Genomic DNA, 17,760 nt, shown 5'->3' with positions numbered 1-17,760 from the left:
TCTGAGTGTTTCACTTTGTGCACAGCATAAATTCAGCCACGTCCTCCAATTATCACTCAAATCCTGTCCGTTTCAGAAAGTTACCTGTAATAAATTCAGAAGAATAGTCCAATTCTCAGAAGAGATTTCTGCATGTTTATACTCTGTGCACAAAGTAAATTCAAAGAAGCCCTCCAATTATCATACAAATACCGTGGTTTTTAGGTAGATACCAGAACTAAATTCAGGGGACTACTCTAATTATCAGGCAAAAATTCTGTATGTTTTAATGTATCCACACAGTAAATTGAACAGAATACTCCAGTTATCAGTCAAATGCTTTCAGTTTAAGGTATCTACCTTAAATAAATTCAGAAGAGTACTCCAATTCTCAGCCAAAAATTCTGAACGTTTTACTGTGTGCACAGCATAAATTTAACCACATCCTCCAATTATCGCTCAAGTTCTATCCGTTTCAGAAAGTTACCTGTAATAAATTCAGAGGCATACTCCAATTCTCAGACGAGATTTCTGCATGTTTATACTGTGTGCATAAAGTAAATTCAAAGAAGCCCTCCAATTATCATACAAATACCGTGGTTTTTAGGTATATACCAGAATTAAATTCAGGGGAGTACTCTAGTTATCAGGCAAAAATTCTGTATGTTTTAATGTATGCACACAGTAAATTCAACAGAATACTCCAGTTATCAGTCAAATCCTTTCAGTTTAAGGTATCTACCTCAAATAAATTCAGAAGAGTACTCCAATTCTCGGACAGAAATTCCGACTGTTTCACTTTGTGCACAGCATAAATTCAACCACGTCCTCCAATTATCACTCAAATCCTGTCCGTTTCAGAAAGTTACCTGTAATAAATTTGGACGGATACTCCAATTCTCAGAAGAGATTTCTGCATGTTTATACACTGTGCACAAATTACGATCAAACAAGCCCTCCAATTACCAGGCAAATTCTCTAACTTTCAGGTAGATACCAGAATTAAATTCAGGGGAGTACTCTAATTATCAGGCAAAAATTCTGTATGTTTTAATGTATGCACACAGTAAATTCAACAGAATACTCCAGTTATCAGTCAAATGCTTTCAGTTTAAGGTATCTACCTCAAATAAATTCAGAAGAGTACTCCAATTCTCGGACAGAAATTCTGAACGTTTTCCTGTGTGCACAGCATAAATTTAACCACATAATCCAATTATCACTCAAGTCCTGTCCATTTCAGAAAGTTACCTGTAATAAATTCAGAAGAATACTCCAATTCTCAGACGAGATTTCTGTATGTTTATACTGTGTCCACAAAGTACGATCAAACAAGCCCTCCAATTACCAGGCAAATTCTCTAACTTTCAGGTATATACCAGAATTAAATTCAGGGGACTATTCTAATTATCAGGCAAAAATTCTGTATGTTTTAATGTATGCACACAGTAAATTCAACAGAATCCTCCAATGATCAGTCAAATCCTTCCAATTTAAGGTATCTACCTCAAAAAAATTCAGAAGAATATCCCAATTCTTGGACAGAAATTCTGAGTGTTTCACTTTGTGCACAGCATAAATTCAGCCACGTCCTCCAATTATCACTCAAATCCTGTCCGTTTCAGAAAGTTACCTGTAATAAATTCAGAAGAATAGTCCAATTCTCAGAAGAGATTTCTGCATGTTTATACTCTGTGCACAAAGTAAATTCAAAGAAGCCCTCCAATTATCATACAAATACCGTGGTTTTTAGGTAGATACCAGAACTAAATTCAGGGGACTACTCTAATTATCAGGCAAAAATTCTGTATGTTTTAATGTATCCACACAGTAAATTGAACAGAATACTCCAGTTATCAGTCAAATGCTTTCAGTTTAAGGTATCTACCTTAAATAAATTCAGAAGAGTACTCCAATTCTCAGCCAAAAATTCTGAACGTTTTACTGTGTGCACAGCATAAATTTAACCACATCCTCCAATTATCGCTCAAGTTCTATCCGTTTCAGAAAGTTACCTGTAATAAATTCAAAGGCATACTCCAATTCTCAGACGAGATTTCTGCATGTTTATACTGTGTGCATAAAGTAAATTCAAAGAAGCCCTCCAATTATCATACAAATACCGTGGTTTTTAGGTATATACCAGAATTAAATTCAGGGGAGTACTCTAGTTATCAGGCAAAAATTCTGTATGTTTTAATGTATGCACACAGTAAATTCAACAGAATACTCCAGTTATCAGTCAAATCCTTTCAGTTTAAGGTATCTACCTCAAATAAATTCAGAAGAGTACTCCAATTCTCGGACAGAAATTCCGACTGTTTCACTTTGTGCACAGCATAAATTCAACCACGTCCTCCAATTATCACTCCAATCCTGTCCGTTTCAGAAAGTTACCTGTAATAAATTTGGACGGATACTCCAATTCTCAGAAGAGATTTCTGCATGTTTATACACTGTGCACAAATTACGATCAAACAAGCCCTCCAATTATCAGGCAAATTCTCTAACTTTCAGGTAGATACCAGAATTAAATTCAGGGGAGTACTCTAATTATCAGGCAAAAATTCTGTATGTTTTAATGTATGCACACAGTAAATTCAACAGAATACTCCAGTTATCAGTCAAATCCTTTCAGTTTAAGGTATCTACCTCAAATAAATTTAGAAGAGTACTCCAATTCTCGGACAGAAATTCTGAGTGTTTCACTTTGTGAACAGCATAAATTCCGCCACGTCCTCCAATTATCACTCAAATCCTGTTCGTTTCAGAAAGTTACCTGTAATAAATTCAGAGGCATACTCCAATTCTCAGAAGAGATTTCTGCATGTTTATACTCTGTGCACAAAGTAAATTCAAAGAAGCCCTCCAATTATAAAAAAATTTCTGACTCTTTCAGGTATATACCAGAATGATATTCAGGGCAGTACTCTAGTTATCAGGCAGAAATTCTGTATGTTTTAATGTATGCACACAGTAAATTCAACAGAATCCTCCAATGATCAGTCAAATCCTTCCAATTTAAGGTATCTACCTCAAATAAATTCAGAAGAGTACTCCAATTCTCAGCCAGAAATTCTGAACGTTTTACTGTGTGCACAGCATAAATTCAACCAGATCCTCCAATTATCACTCAAGTACTGTCCGTTTCAGAAAGTTACCTGTAATAAATTCAGAGGCATACTCCAATTCTCAGACGAGATTTCTGCATGTTTATACTGTGTGCATAAAGCAAATTCAAAGAAGCCCTCCAATTACCAGGCAAATTCTCTAACTTTCGGGTATATACCAGAATGAAATTCAGGGGACTACTCTAATTATCAGGCAAAAATTCTGTATGTTTTAATGTATGCACACAGTAAATTCAACCGAATCCTCCAATGATCAGTCAAATCCTTTCAGTTTAAGGTATCTACCTCAAAAAAATTCAGAAGAGTACTCCAATTCTCAGCCTGAAATTCTGAACGTTTTCCTGTGTGCACAGCATAAATTCAACCACATAATCCAATTATCACTCAAGTCCTGTCCGTTTCAGAAAGTTACCTGTAATAAATTCAGAAGAATAGTCCAATTCTCAGAAGAGATTTCTGCATGTTTATACTCTGTGCACAAAGTAAATTCAAAGAAGCCCTCCAATTATCAGAAAATTTCTGAATCTTTCAGGTATATACCAGAATTAAATTCAGGGCAGTATCCTAATTATCAGGAAAAAATTTTGTATGTTTTAATGTATGCACACAGTAAATTCAACCGAATCCTCCAATGATCAGTCAAATCCTTTCAGTTTAAGGTATCTATATCAAAAAAATTCAGAAGAGTACTCCAATTCTCAGCCAAAAATTCTGAACCTTTTCCTGTGTGCACAGCATAAATTCAACCACATAATCCAGTTATCACTCCAATCCTGTCCGTTTCAGAAAGTTACCTGTAATAAATTCAGAGGCATACTCCAATTCTCAGACGAGATTTCTGCATGTTTATACTGTGTGCATAAAGTAAATTCAAAGAAGCCCTCCAATTATCATACAAATACCGTGGTTTTTAGGTATATACCAGAATTAAATTCAGGGGAGTACTCTAGTTATCAGGCAAAAATTCTGTAGGTTTTAATGTATGCACACAGTAAATTCAACCGAATCCTCCAATGATCAGTCAAATCCTTCCAATTTAAGGTATCTACCTCAAAAAAATTCAGAAGAGTACTCCAATTCTCAGACAGAAATTCTGAGTGTTTCACTTTGTGCACAGCATAAATTCAGCCACGTCCTCCAATTATCATTCCAATCCTGTCCGTTTCAGAAAGTTACCTGTAATAAATTCAGAAGAATAGTCCAATTCTCAGAAGAGATTTCTGCATGTTTATACTCTGTGCACAAAGTAAATTCAAAGAAGCCCTCCAATTACCAGGCAAATTCTCTAACTTTCGGGTATATACCAGAATGAAATTCAGGGGACTACTCTAATTATCAGGCAAAAATTCTGTATGTTTTAATGTATGCACACAGTAAATTCAACAGAATACTCCAGTTATCAGTCAAATCCTTTCAGTTTAAGGTATCTACCTCAAATAAATTCAGAAGAGTACTCCAATTCTCAGACAGAAATTCTGAATGTTTTCCTGTGTGCACAGCATAAATTCAACCACATAATCCAATTATCACTCCAATCCTGTCCGTTTCAGAAAATTACCTGTAATAAATTCAGAAGAATACTCCAATTCTCAGAAGAGATTTCTGTATGTTTATACTCTGTGCACAAAGTACGATCAAACAAGCCCTCCAATTACCAGGCAAATTCTATAACTTTCAGGTAGATACCAGAATGAAATTCAGGGGACTACTCTAATTATCAGGCAAAAATTCTGTATGCTTTAATGTATGCACACAGTAAATTCAACAGAATACTCCAGTTATCAGTCAAATTCTTTCAGTTTAAGGTATCTACCTTAAATAAATTCAGAAGAGTACTCCAATTCTCAGCCAAAAATTCTGAAAGTTTTACTGTGTGCACAGCATAAATTTAACCACATCCTCCAATTATCACTCAAGTTCTATCCGTTTCAGAAAGTTACCTGTAATAAATTCAGAGGCATACTCCAATTCTCAGACGAGATTTCTGCATGTTTATACTCTGTGCACAAAGTAAATTCAAAGAAGCCCTCCAATTACCAGGCAAATTCTCTAACTTTCAGGTAGATACCAGAATGAAATTCAGGGGACTACTCTAATTATCAGGCAAAAATTCTGTATGTTTTAATGTATGCACACAGTAAATTCAACAGAATACTCCAGTTATCAGTCAAATGCTTTCAGTTTAAGGTATCTACCTTAAATAAATTCAGAAGAGCACTCCAATTCTCGGCCAGAAATTCTGAACGTTTTACTGTGTGCACAGCATAATTTCAACCACATCCTCCAATTATCACTCAAGTTCTATCCGTTTCAGAAAGTTACCTGTAATAAATTCAGAGGCATACTCCAATTCTCAGACGAGATTTCTGCATGTTTATACTGTGTGCATAAAGTAAATTCAAAGAAGCCCTCCAATTATCATACAAATACCGTGGTTTTTAGGTATATACCAGAATTAAATTCAGGGGAGTACTCTAGTTATCAGGCAAAAATTCTGTAGGTTTTAATGTATGCACACAGTAAATTCAACCGAATCCTCCAATGATCAGTCAAATCCTTCCAATTTAAGGTATCTACCTCAAAAAAATTCAGAAGAGTACTCCAATTCTCAGACAGAAATTCTGAGTGTTTCACTTTGTGCACAGCATAAATTCAGCCACGTCCTCCAATTATCATTCCAATCCTGTCCGTTTCAGAAAGTTACCTGTAATAAATTCAGAAGAATACTCCAATTCTCAGAAGAGATTTCAGCATGTTTATACTCTGTGCACAAAGTAAATTCAAACAAGCCCTCCAATTACCAGGCAAATTCTCTAACTTTCGGGTATATACCAGAATGAAATTCAGGGGACTACTCTAATTATCAGGCAAAAATTCTGTATGTTTTAATGTATGCATACAGTAAATTCAACAGAATACTCCAGTTATCAGTCAAATGCTTTCAGTTTAAGGTATCTATATCAAATAATATCAGAAGAGTACTCCAATTCTCAGCCAAAAATTCTGAACGTTTTCCTGTGTGCACAGCATAAATTTAACCACATCCTCCAATTATCACTCAAGTCCTGTCCGTTTCAGAAAATTACCTCTAATAAATTCAGAAGAATACTCCAATTCTCAGAAGAGATTTCTGTATGTTTATACACTGTGCACAAAGTACGATCAAACAAGCCCTCCAATTATCAGGCAAGTTCTCTAACTTTCAGATATACACCAGAATTATATTCAGGGATATACTCTAGTTATCAGGCAAAAATTCTGTATGTTTTAATGTATGCACACAGTAAATTCAACAGAATACTCCAATGATCAGTCAAATGCTTTCAGTTTAAGGTATCTACCTTAAATAAATTCAGAAGAGTACTCCAATTCTCGGACAGAAATTCTGAACGTTTTCCTGTGTGCACAGCATAAATTTAACCACATAATCCAATTATCACTCAAGTCCTGTCCATTTACGAAAGTTACCTGTAATAAATTCAGAAGAATACTCCAATTCTCAGAAGAGATTTCTGCATGTTTATACTGTGTGCATAAAGTAAATTCAAAGAAGCCCTCCAATTATCATACAAATACCGTGGTTTTTAGGTATATACCAGAATTAAATTCAGGGGAGTACTCTAGTTATCAGGCAAAAATTCTGTATGTTTTAATGTATGCACACAGTAAATTCAACTGAATCCTCCAATGATCAGTCAAATCCTTCCAATTTAAGGTATCTACCTCAAAAAAATTCAGAAGAGTACTCCAATTCTCAGACAGAAATTCTGTGTTTCACTTTGTGCACAGCATAAATTCAGCCACGTCCTCCAATTATCATTCCAATCCTTTCCGTTTCAGAAAGTTACCTGTAATAAATTCAGAAGAATAGTCCAATTCTCAGAAGAGATTTCTGCATGTTTATACTCTGTGCAGAAAGTAAATTCAAACAAGCCCTCCAATTACCAGGCAAATTCTCTAACTTTCAGGTATATACCAGAATGAAATTCAGGGGACTACTCTAATTATCAGGCAAAAATTCTGTATGTTTTAATGTATGCACACAGTAAATTCAACAGAATACTCCAATGATCAGTCAAATCCTTCCAATTTAAGGTATCTACCTCAAAAAAATTCAGAAGAGTACTCCAATTCTCAGACAGAAATTCTGAACGTTTTACTGTGTGCACAGCATAAATTTAACCACATCCTCCAATTATCGCTCAAGTTCTATCCGTTTCAGAAAGTTACCTGTAAGAAATTCAGAGGCAAACTCCAATTCTCAGACGAGATTTCTGCATGTTTATACGCTGTGCACAAAGTAAATTCAAAGAAGCCCTCCAATTACCAGGCAAATTCTCTAACTTTCAGGTAGATACCAGAATGAAATTCAGGGGACTACTCTAATTATCAGGCAAAAATTCTGTATGTTTTAATGTATGCACACAGTAAATTCAACAGAATATTCCAGTTATCAGTCAAATGCTTTCCGTTTAAGGTATCTACCTTAAATAAATTCAGAAGAGTACTCCAATTCTCGGCCAAAAATTCTGAACGTTTTACTGTGTGCACAGCATAAATTCAACCACATCCTCCAATTATCACTCAAGTTCTATCCGTTTCAGAAAGTTACCTGTAATAAATTCAGAGGCAAACTCCAATTCTCAGACGAGATTTCTGCATGTTTATACTGTGTGCATAAAGTAAATTCAAAGTAACCCTCCAATTATCATACAAATACTGTGGTTTTTAGGTATATACCAGAATTAAATTCAGGGGAGTACTCTAGTTATCAGGCAAAAATTCTGTATGTTTTAATGTATGCACACAGTAAATTCAACAGAATACTCCAGTTATCAGTCAAATGCTTTCAGTTTAAGGTATCTACCTCAAATAAATTCAGAAGAGTACTCCAATTCTCAGACAGAAATTCTGAGTGTTTCACTTTGTGAACAGCATAAATTCAGCCACGTCCTCCAATTATCACTCAAATCCTGTTCGTTTCAGAAAGTTACCTGTAATAAATTCAGAGGCATACTCCAATTCTCAGAAGAGATTTCTGCATGTTTATACTCTGTGCACAAAGTAAATTCAAAGAAGCCCTCCAATTATAAGAAAATTTCTGACTCTTTCAGGTATATACCAGAATGATATTCAGGGCAGTACTCTAGTTATCAGGCAGAAATTCTGTATGTTTTAATGTATGCACACAGTAAATTCAACAGAATACTCCAATGATCAGTCAAATCCTTCCAATTTAAGGTATCTACCTCAAAAAAATTCAGAAGAGTACTCCAATTCTCAGACAGAAATTCTGAGTGTTTCACTTTGTGCAGAGCATAAATTCAGCCACGTCCTCCAATTATCATTCCAATCCTGTCCGTTTCAGAAAGTTACCTCTAATAAATTCAGAAGAATAGTCCAATTCTCAGAAGAGATTTCTGCATGTTTATACTCTGTGCACAAAGTAAATTCAATCAAGCCCTCCAATTACCAGGCAAATTCTCTAACTTTCAGGTATATACCAGAATGAAATTCAGGGGACTACTCTAATTATCAGGCAAAAATTCTGTATGTTTTAATGTATGCACACAGTAAATTCAACAGAATACTCCAGTTATCAGACAAATGCTTTCAGTTTAAGGTATCTACCTCAAATAAATTCAGAAGAGTACTCCAATTCTCAGCCAGAAATTCTGAACGTTTTCCTGTGTGCACAGCATAAATTCAACCACATAATCCAATTATCACTCCAATCCTGTCCGTTTCAGAAAATTACCGGTAATAAATTCAGAAGAATAGTCCAATTCTCAGAAGAGATTTCTGTATGTTTATACTGTGTCCACAAAGTACGATCAAACAAGCCCTCCAATTACCAGGCAAATTCTCTAACTTTCAGGTAGATACCAGAATGAAATTCAGGGGACTATTCTAATTATCAGGCAAAAATTCTGTATGTTTTAATGTATGCACACAGTAAATTCAACAGAATACTCCAATGATCAGTCAAATGCTTTCAGTTTAAGGTATCTACCTCAAAAAAATTCAGAAGAGTACTGCAATTCTCAGCCAGAAATTCTGAATGTTTTCCTGTGTGCACAGCATAAATTCAACCACATAATCCAATTATCACTCAAGTCCTGTCCGTTTCAGAAAGTTACCTGTAAAAAATTCAGAGGCATACTCCAATTCTCAGAAGAGATTTCTGCATGTTTATACTCTGTGCACAAAGTAAATTCAATCAAGCCCTCCAATTACCAGGCAAATTCTCTAACTTTCAGGTATATACCAGAATGAAATTCAGGGGACTACTCTAATTATCAGGCAAAAATTCTGTATGTTTTAATGTATGCACACAGTAAATTCAACAGAATACTCCAGTTATCAGACAAATGCTTTCAGTTTAAGGTATCTACCTCAAATAAATTCAGAAGAGTACTCCAATTCTCAGCCAGAAATTCTGAACGTTTTCCTGTGTGCACAGCATAAATTCAACCACATAATCCAATTATCACTCCAATCCTGTCCGTTTCAGAAAATTACCGGTAATAAATTCAGAAGAATAGTCCAATTCTCAGAAGAGATTTCTGTATGTTTATACTGTGTCCACAAAGTACGATCAAACAAGCCCTCCAATTACCAGGCAAATTCTCTAACTTTCAGGTAGATACCAGAATGAAATTCAGGGGACTATTCTAATTATCAGGCAAAAATTCTGTATGTTTTAATGTATGCACACAGTAAATTCAACAGAATACTCCAATGATCAGTCAAATGCTTTCAGTTTAAGGTATCTACCTCAAAAAAATTCAGAAGAGTACTGCAATTCTCAGCCAGAAATTCTGAATGTTTTCCTGTGTGCACAGCATAAATTCAACCACATAATCCAATTATCACTCAAGTCCTGTCCGTTTCAGAAAGTTACCTGTAAAAAATTCAGAGGCATACTCCAATTCTCAGAAGAGATTTCTGTATGTTTATACTCTGTGCACAAAGTAAATTCAAAGAAGCCCTCCAATTATCAGAAAATTTCTGAATCTTTCAGGTTTATACCAGAATTAAATTCAGGGCAGTATCCTAATTAACAGGAAAAAATTTTGTATGTATTAATGTATGCACACAGTAAATTCAACCGAATCCTCCAATGATCAGTCAAATCCTTTCAGTTTAAGGTATCTATATAAAAAAAAATCAGAAGAGTACTCCAATTCTCAGCCAGAAATTCTGGACATTTTCTTGTGTGCACAGCATGATTTCAACCACATCCTCCAATTATCACTCAAGTACTGTCCGTTTCAGAAAGTTACCTGTAATAAATTCAGAGGCATACTCCAATTCTCAGACGAGATTTCTGCATGTTTATACTGTGTGCATAAAGTAAATTCAAAGAAGCCCTCCAATTATCATACAAATACCGTGGTTTTTAGGTATATACCAGAATTAAATTCAGGGGAGTACTCTAGTTATCAGGCAAAAATTCTGTACGTTTTAACGTATGCACACAGTAAATTCAACAGAATACTCCAGTTATCAGTCAAATGCTTTCAGTTTAAGGTATCTACCTCAAATAAATTCAGAAGAGTACTCCAATTCTCAGCCAGAAATACTGAACGTTTTCCTGTGTGCACAGCATAAATTCAACCACATCCTCCAATTATCACTCCAATCCTGTCCGTTTCAGAAAATTACCTGTAATAAATTCGGAAGGATACTCCAATTCTCAGATGAGATTTCTGTATGTTTATACTCTGTGCACAAGGTACGATCAAACAAACCCTCCAATTACCAGGCAAATTCTCTAACTTTCAGGTAGATACCAGAATGAAATTCAGGGGACTACTCTAATTATCAGGCAAAAATTCTGTATGTTTTAATGTATGCACACAGTAAATTCAACAGAATACTCCAGTTATCAGTCAAATCCTTCCAATTTAAGGTATCTACCTCAAATAAATTCAGAAGAGTACTCCAATCCTTGGACAGAAATTCCGACTGTTTCACTTTGTGCACAGCATAAATTCAACCACGTCCTCCAATTATCACTCAAATCCTGTCCGTGTCAGAAAGTTACCTGTAATAAATTCAGAGGCATACTCCAATTCTCAGAAGAGATTTCTGCATGTTTATACTCTGTGCACAAAGTAAATTCAAAGAAGCCCTCCAATTATCAGAAAATTTCTGACTCTTTCAGGTATATACCAGAATGATATTCAGGGCAGTACTCTAGTTATCAGGCAAAAATTCTGTATGTTTTGATGTATGCATACAGTAAATTCAACAGAATACTCCAGTTATCAGTCAAATGCTTTCAGTTTAAGGTATCTATATCAAATAATATCAGAAGAGTACTCCAATTCTCAGCCAAAAATTCTGAACGTTTTCCTGTGTGCACAGCATAAATTTAACCACATCCTCCAATTATCACTCAAGTCCTGTCCGTTTCAGAAAATTACCTCTAATAAATTCAGAAGAATACTCCAATTCTCAGAAGAGATTTCTGTATGTTTATACACTGTGCACAAAGTACGATCAAACAAGCCCTCCAATTATCAGGCAAGTTCTCTAACTTTCAGATATACACCAGAATTATATTCAGGGATATACTCTAGTTATCAGGCAAAAATTCTGTATGTTTTAATGTATGCACACAGTAAATTCAACAGAATACTCCAATGATCAGTCAAATGCTTTCAGTTTAAGGTATCTACCTCAAATAAATTCAGAAGAGTACTCCAATTCTCGGACAGAAATTCTGAACGTTTTCCTGTGTGCACAGCATAAATTTAACCACATAATCCAATTATCACTCAAGTCCTGTCCATTTACGAAAGTTACCTGTAATAAATTCAGAAGAATACTCCAATTCTCAGAAGAGATTTCTTTATGTTTATACTGTGTCCACAAAGTACGATCAAACAAGCCCTCCAATTACCAGGCAAATTCTCTAACTTTCAGGTATATACCAGAATTAAATTCAGGGGACTATTCTAATTATCAGGCAAAAATTCTGTATGTTTTAATGTATGCACAGAGTAAATTCAACAGAATCCTCAAATGATCAGTCAAATCCTTCCAATTTAAGGTATCTACCTCAAAAAAATTCAGAAGAATATCCCAATTCTTGGACAGAAATTCTGAGTGTTTCACTTTGTGCACAGCATAAATTCAGCCACGTCCTCCAATTATCACTCAAGTCCTGTCCGTTTCAGAAAGTTACCTGTAATAAATTCAGAAGAATAGTCCAATTCTCAGAAGAGATTTCTGCATGTTTATACTCTGTGCACAAAGTAAATTCAAAGAAGCCCTCCAATTATCATACAAATACCGTGGTTTTTAGGTAGATACCAGAACTAAATTCAGGGGACTACTCTAATTATCAGGCAAAAATTCTGTATGTTTTAATGTATCCACACAGTAAATTGAACAGAATACTCCAGTTATCAGTCAAATGCTTTCAGTTTAAGGTATCTACCTTAAATAAATTCAGAAGAGTACTCCAATTCTCAGCCAAAAATTCTGAACGTTTTACTGTGTGCACAGCATAAATTTAACCACATCCTCCAATTATCGCTCAAGTTCTATCCGTTTCAGAAAGTTACCTGTAATAAATTCAGAGGCATACTCCAATTCTCAGACGAGATTTCTGCATGTTTATACTGTGTGCATAAAGTAAATTCAAAGAAGCCCTCCAATTATCATACAAATACCGTGGTTTTTAGGTATATACCAGAATTAAATTCAGGGGAGTAATCTAGTTATCAGGCAAAAATTCTGTATGTTTTAATGTATGCACACAGTAAATTCAACAGAATACTCCAGTTATCAGTCAAATCCTTTCAGTTTAAGGTATCTACCTCAAATAAATTCAGAAGAGTACTCCAATTCTCGGACAGAAATTCTGAGTGTTTCACTTTGTGCAGAGCATAAATTCAGCCACGTCCTCCAATTATCATTCCAATCCTGTCCGTTTCAGAAAGTTACCTGTAATAAATTTGGACGGATACTCCAATTCTCAGAAGAGATTTCTGCATGTTTATACAGCGTGCACAAATTACGATCAAACAAGCCCTCCAATTATCAGGCAAATTCTCTAACTTTCAGGTAGATACCAGAATTAAATTCAGGGGAGTAGTCTAATTATCAGGCAAAAATTCTGTATGTTTTAATGTATGCACATAGTAAATTCAACAGAATACTCCAGTTATCAGTCAAATGCTTTCAGTTTAAGGTATCTACCTCAAAAAAATTCAGAAGAGTACTCCAATTCTCGGACAGAAATTCTGAACGTTTTCCTGTGTGCACAGCATAAATTTAACCACATAATCCAATTATCACTCAAGTCCTGTCCATTTCAGAAAGTTACCTGTAATAAATTCAGAAGAATACTCCAATTCTCAGAAGAGATTTCTGTATGTTTATACTGTGTCCACAAAGTACGATCAAACAAGCCCTCCAATTACCAGGCAAATTCTCTAACTTTCAGGTATATACCAGAATTAAATTCAGGGGACTATTCTAATTATCAGGCAAAAATTCTGTATGTTTTAATGTATGCACACAGTAAATTCAACAGAATCCTCCAATGATCAGTCAAATCCTTCCAATTTAAGGTATCTACCTCAAAAAAATTCAGAAGAATATCCCAATTCTTGGACAGAAATTCTGAGTGTTTCACTTTGTGCACAGCATAAATTCAGCCACGTCCTCCAATTATCACTCAAATCCTGTCCGTTTCAGAAAGTTACCTGTAATAAATTCAGAAGAATAGTCCAATTCTCAGAAGAGATTTCTGCATGTTTATACTCTGTGCACAAAGTAAATTCAAAGAAGCCCTCCAATTATCATACAAATACCGTGGTTTTTAGGTAGATACCAGAACTAAATTCAGGGGACTACTCTAATTATCAGGCAAAAATTCTGTATGTTTTAATGTATCCACACAGTAAATTGAACAGAATACTCCAGTTATCAGTCAAATGCTTTCAGTTTAAGGTATCTACCTTAAATAAATTCAGAAGAGTACTCCAATTCTCAGCCAAAAATTTTGAACGTTTTACTGTGTGCACAGCATAAATTTAACCACATCCTCCAATTATCGCTCAAGTTCTATCCGTTTCAGAAAGTTACCTGTAATAAATTCAGAGGCATACTCCAATTCTCAGACGAGATTTCTGCATGTTTATACTGTGTGCATAAAGTAAATTCAAAGAAGCCCTCCAATTATCATACAAATACCGTGGTTTTTAGGTATATACCAGAATTAAATTCAGGGGAGTACTCTAGTTATCAGGCAAAAGTTCTGTATGTTTTAATGTATGCACACAGTAAATTCAACAGAATACTCCAGTTATCAGTCAAATCCTTTCAGTTTAAGGTATCTACCTCAAATAAATTCAGAAGAGTACTCCAATTCTCGGACAGAAATTCTGAGTGTTTCACTTTGTGCAGAGCATAAATTCAGCCACGTCCTCCAATTATCATTCCAATCCTGTCCGTTTCAGAAAGTTACCTGTAATAAATTTGGACGGATACTCCAATTCTCAGAAGAGATTTCTGCATGTTTATACAGCGTGCACAAATTACGATCAAACAAGCCCTCCAATTATCAGGCAAATTCTCTAACTTTCAGGTAGATACCAGAATTAAATTCAGGGGAGTAGTCTAATTATCAGGCAAAAATTCTGTATGTTTTAATGTATGCACATAGTAAATTCAACAGAATACTCCAGTTATCAGTCAAATGCTTTCAGTTTAAGGTATCTACCTCAAATAAATTCAGAAGAGTACTCCAATTCTCGGACAGAAATTCTGAACGTTTTCCTGTGTGCACAGCATAAATTTAACCACATAATCCAATTATCACTCAAGTCCTGTCCATTTCAGAAAGTTACCTGTAATAAATTCAGAAGAATACTCCAATTCTCAGATGAGATTTCTGTATGTTTATACTGTGTCCACAAAGTACGATCAAACAAGCCCTCCAATTACCAGGCAAATTCTCTAACTTTCAGGTATATACCAGAATTAAATTCAGGGGACTATTCTAATTATCAGGCAAAAATTCTGTATGTTTTAATGTATGCACACAGTAAATTCAACAGAATCCTCAAATGATCAGTCAAATCCTTCCAATTTAAGGTATCTACCTCAAAAAAATTCAGAAGAATATCCCAATTCTTGGACAGAAATTCTGAGTGTTTCACTTTGTGCACAGCATAAATTCAGCCACGTCCTCCAATTATCACTCAAATCCTGTCCGTTTCAGAAAGTTACCTGTAATAAATTCAGAAGAATAGTCCAATTCTCAGAATAGATTTCTGCATGTTTATACTCTGTGCACAAAGTAAATTCAAAGAAGCACTCCAATTATCATACAAATACCGTGGTTTTTAGGTAGATACCAGAACTAAATTCAGGGGACTACTCTAATTATCAGGCAAAAATTCTGTATGTTTTAATGTATCCACACAGTAAATTGAACAGAATACTCCAGTTATCAGTCAAATGCTTTCAGTTTAAGGTATCTACCTTAAATAAATTCAGAAGAGTACTCCAATTCTCAGCCAAAAATTCTGAACGTTTTACTGTGTGCACAGCATAAATTTAACCACATCCTCCAATTATCGCTCAAGTTCTATCCGTATCAGAAAGTTACCTGTAATAAATTCAGAGGCATACTCCAATTCTCAGACGAGATTTCTGCATGTTTATACTGTGTGCATAAAGTAAATTCAAAGAAGCCCTCCAATTATCATACAAATACCGTGGTTTTTAGGTATATACCAGAATTAAATTCAGGGGAGTACTCTAGTTATCAGGCAAAAATTCTGTATGTTTTAATGTATGCACACAGTAAATTCAACAGAATACTCCAGTTATCAGTCAAATCCTTTCAGTTTAAGGTATCTACCTCAAATAAATTCAGAAGAGTACTCCAATTCTCGGACAGAAATTCTGAGTGTTTCACTTTGTGCACAGCATAAATTTAACCAGATCCTCCAATTATCACTCAAGTACTGTCCGTTTCAGAAAGTTACCTGTAATAAATTTGGACGGATACTCCAATTCTCAGAAGAGATTTCTGCATGTTTATACACTGTGCACAAATTACGATCAAACAAGCCCTCCAATTATCAGGCAAATTCTCTAACTTTCAGGTAGATACCAGAATTAAATTCAGGGGAGTACTCTAATTATCAGGCAAAAATTCTGTATGTTTTAATGTATGCACACAGTAAATTCAACAGAATACTCCAGTTATCAGTCAAATCCTTTCAGTTTAAGGTATCTACCTCAAATAAATTTAGAAGAGTACTCCAATTCTCGGACAGAAATTCTGAGTGTTTCACTTTGTGCACAGCATAAATTCAGCCACGTCCTCCAATTATCATTCCAATCCTGTCGGTTTCAGAAAGTTACCTGTAATAAATTCAGAAGAATAGTCCAATTCTCAGAAGAGATTTCTGCATGTTTATACTCTGTGCACAAAGTAAATTCAAACAAGCCCTCCAATTACCAGGCAAATTCTCTAACTTTCAGGTATATACCAGAATGAAATTCAGGGGACTACTCTAATTATCAGGCAAAAATTCTGTATGTTTTAATGTATGCACACAGTAAATTCAACAGAATACTCCAGTTATCAGACAAATGCTTTCAGTTTAAGGTATCTACCTCAAATAAATTCAGAAGAGTACTCCAATTCTCAGCCAGAAATTCTGAACGTTTTCCTGTGTGCACAGCATAAATTCAACCACATAATCCAATTATCACTCCAATCCTGTCCGTTTCAGAAAATTATCTGTAATAAATTCAGAAGAATACTCCAATTCTCAGAAGAAATTTCTGTATGTTTATACTGTGTCCACAAAGTACGATCAAACAAGCCCTCCAATTATCAGGCAAATTCTCTAACTTTCAGGTAGATACCAGAATGAAATTCAGGGGACTATTCTAATTATCAGGCAAAAATTCTGTATGTTTTAATGTATGCACACAGTAAATTCAACAGAATACTCCAATGATCAGTCAAATGCTTTCAGTTTAAGGTATCTACCTCAAAAAAATTCAGAAGAGTACTGCAATTCTCAGACAGAAATTCTGAATGTTTTCCTGTGTGCACAGCATAAATTCAACCACATAATCCAATTATCACTCAAGTCCTGTCCGTTTCAGAAAGTTACCTGTAAAAAATTCAGAGGCATACTCCAATTCTCAGAAGAGATTTCTGCATGTTTATACTCTGTGCACAAAGTAAATTCAAAGAAGCCCTCCAATTATCAGAAAATTTCTGAATCTTTCAGGTGTATACCAGAATTAAATTCAGGGCAGTATCCTAATTAACAGGAAAAAATTTTGTATGTATTAATGTATGCACACAGTAAATTCAACCGAATCCTCCAATGATCAGTCAAATCCTTTCAGTTTAAGGTATCTATATCAAAAAAAATCAGAAGAGTACTCCAATTCTCAGCCAGAAATTCTGGACATTTTCTTGTGTGCACAGCATGATTTCAACCACATCCTCCAATTATCACTCAAGTACTGTCCGTTTCAGAAAGTTACCTGTAATAAATTCAGAGGCATACTCCAATTCTCAGACGAGATTTCTGCATGTTTATACTGTGTGCATAAAGTAAATTCAAAGAAGCCCTCCAATTATCATACAAAT

Source organism: Colius striatus, chromosome 7, assembly GCF_028858725.1.
Source record: "Colius striatus isolate bColStr4 chromosome 7, bColStr4.1.hap1, whole genome shotgun sequence".
NCBI classification, from domain to species: Eukaryota; Metazoa; Chordata; class Aves; order Coliiformes; family Coliidae; genus Colius; species Colius striatus.
Note: the sequence above shows the minus strand (reverse complement) of the source record.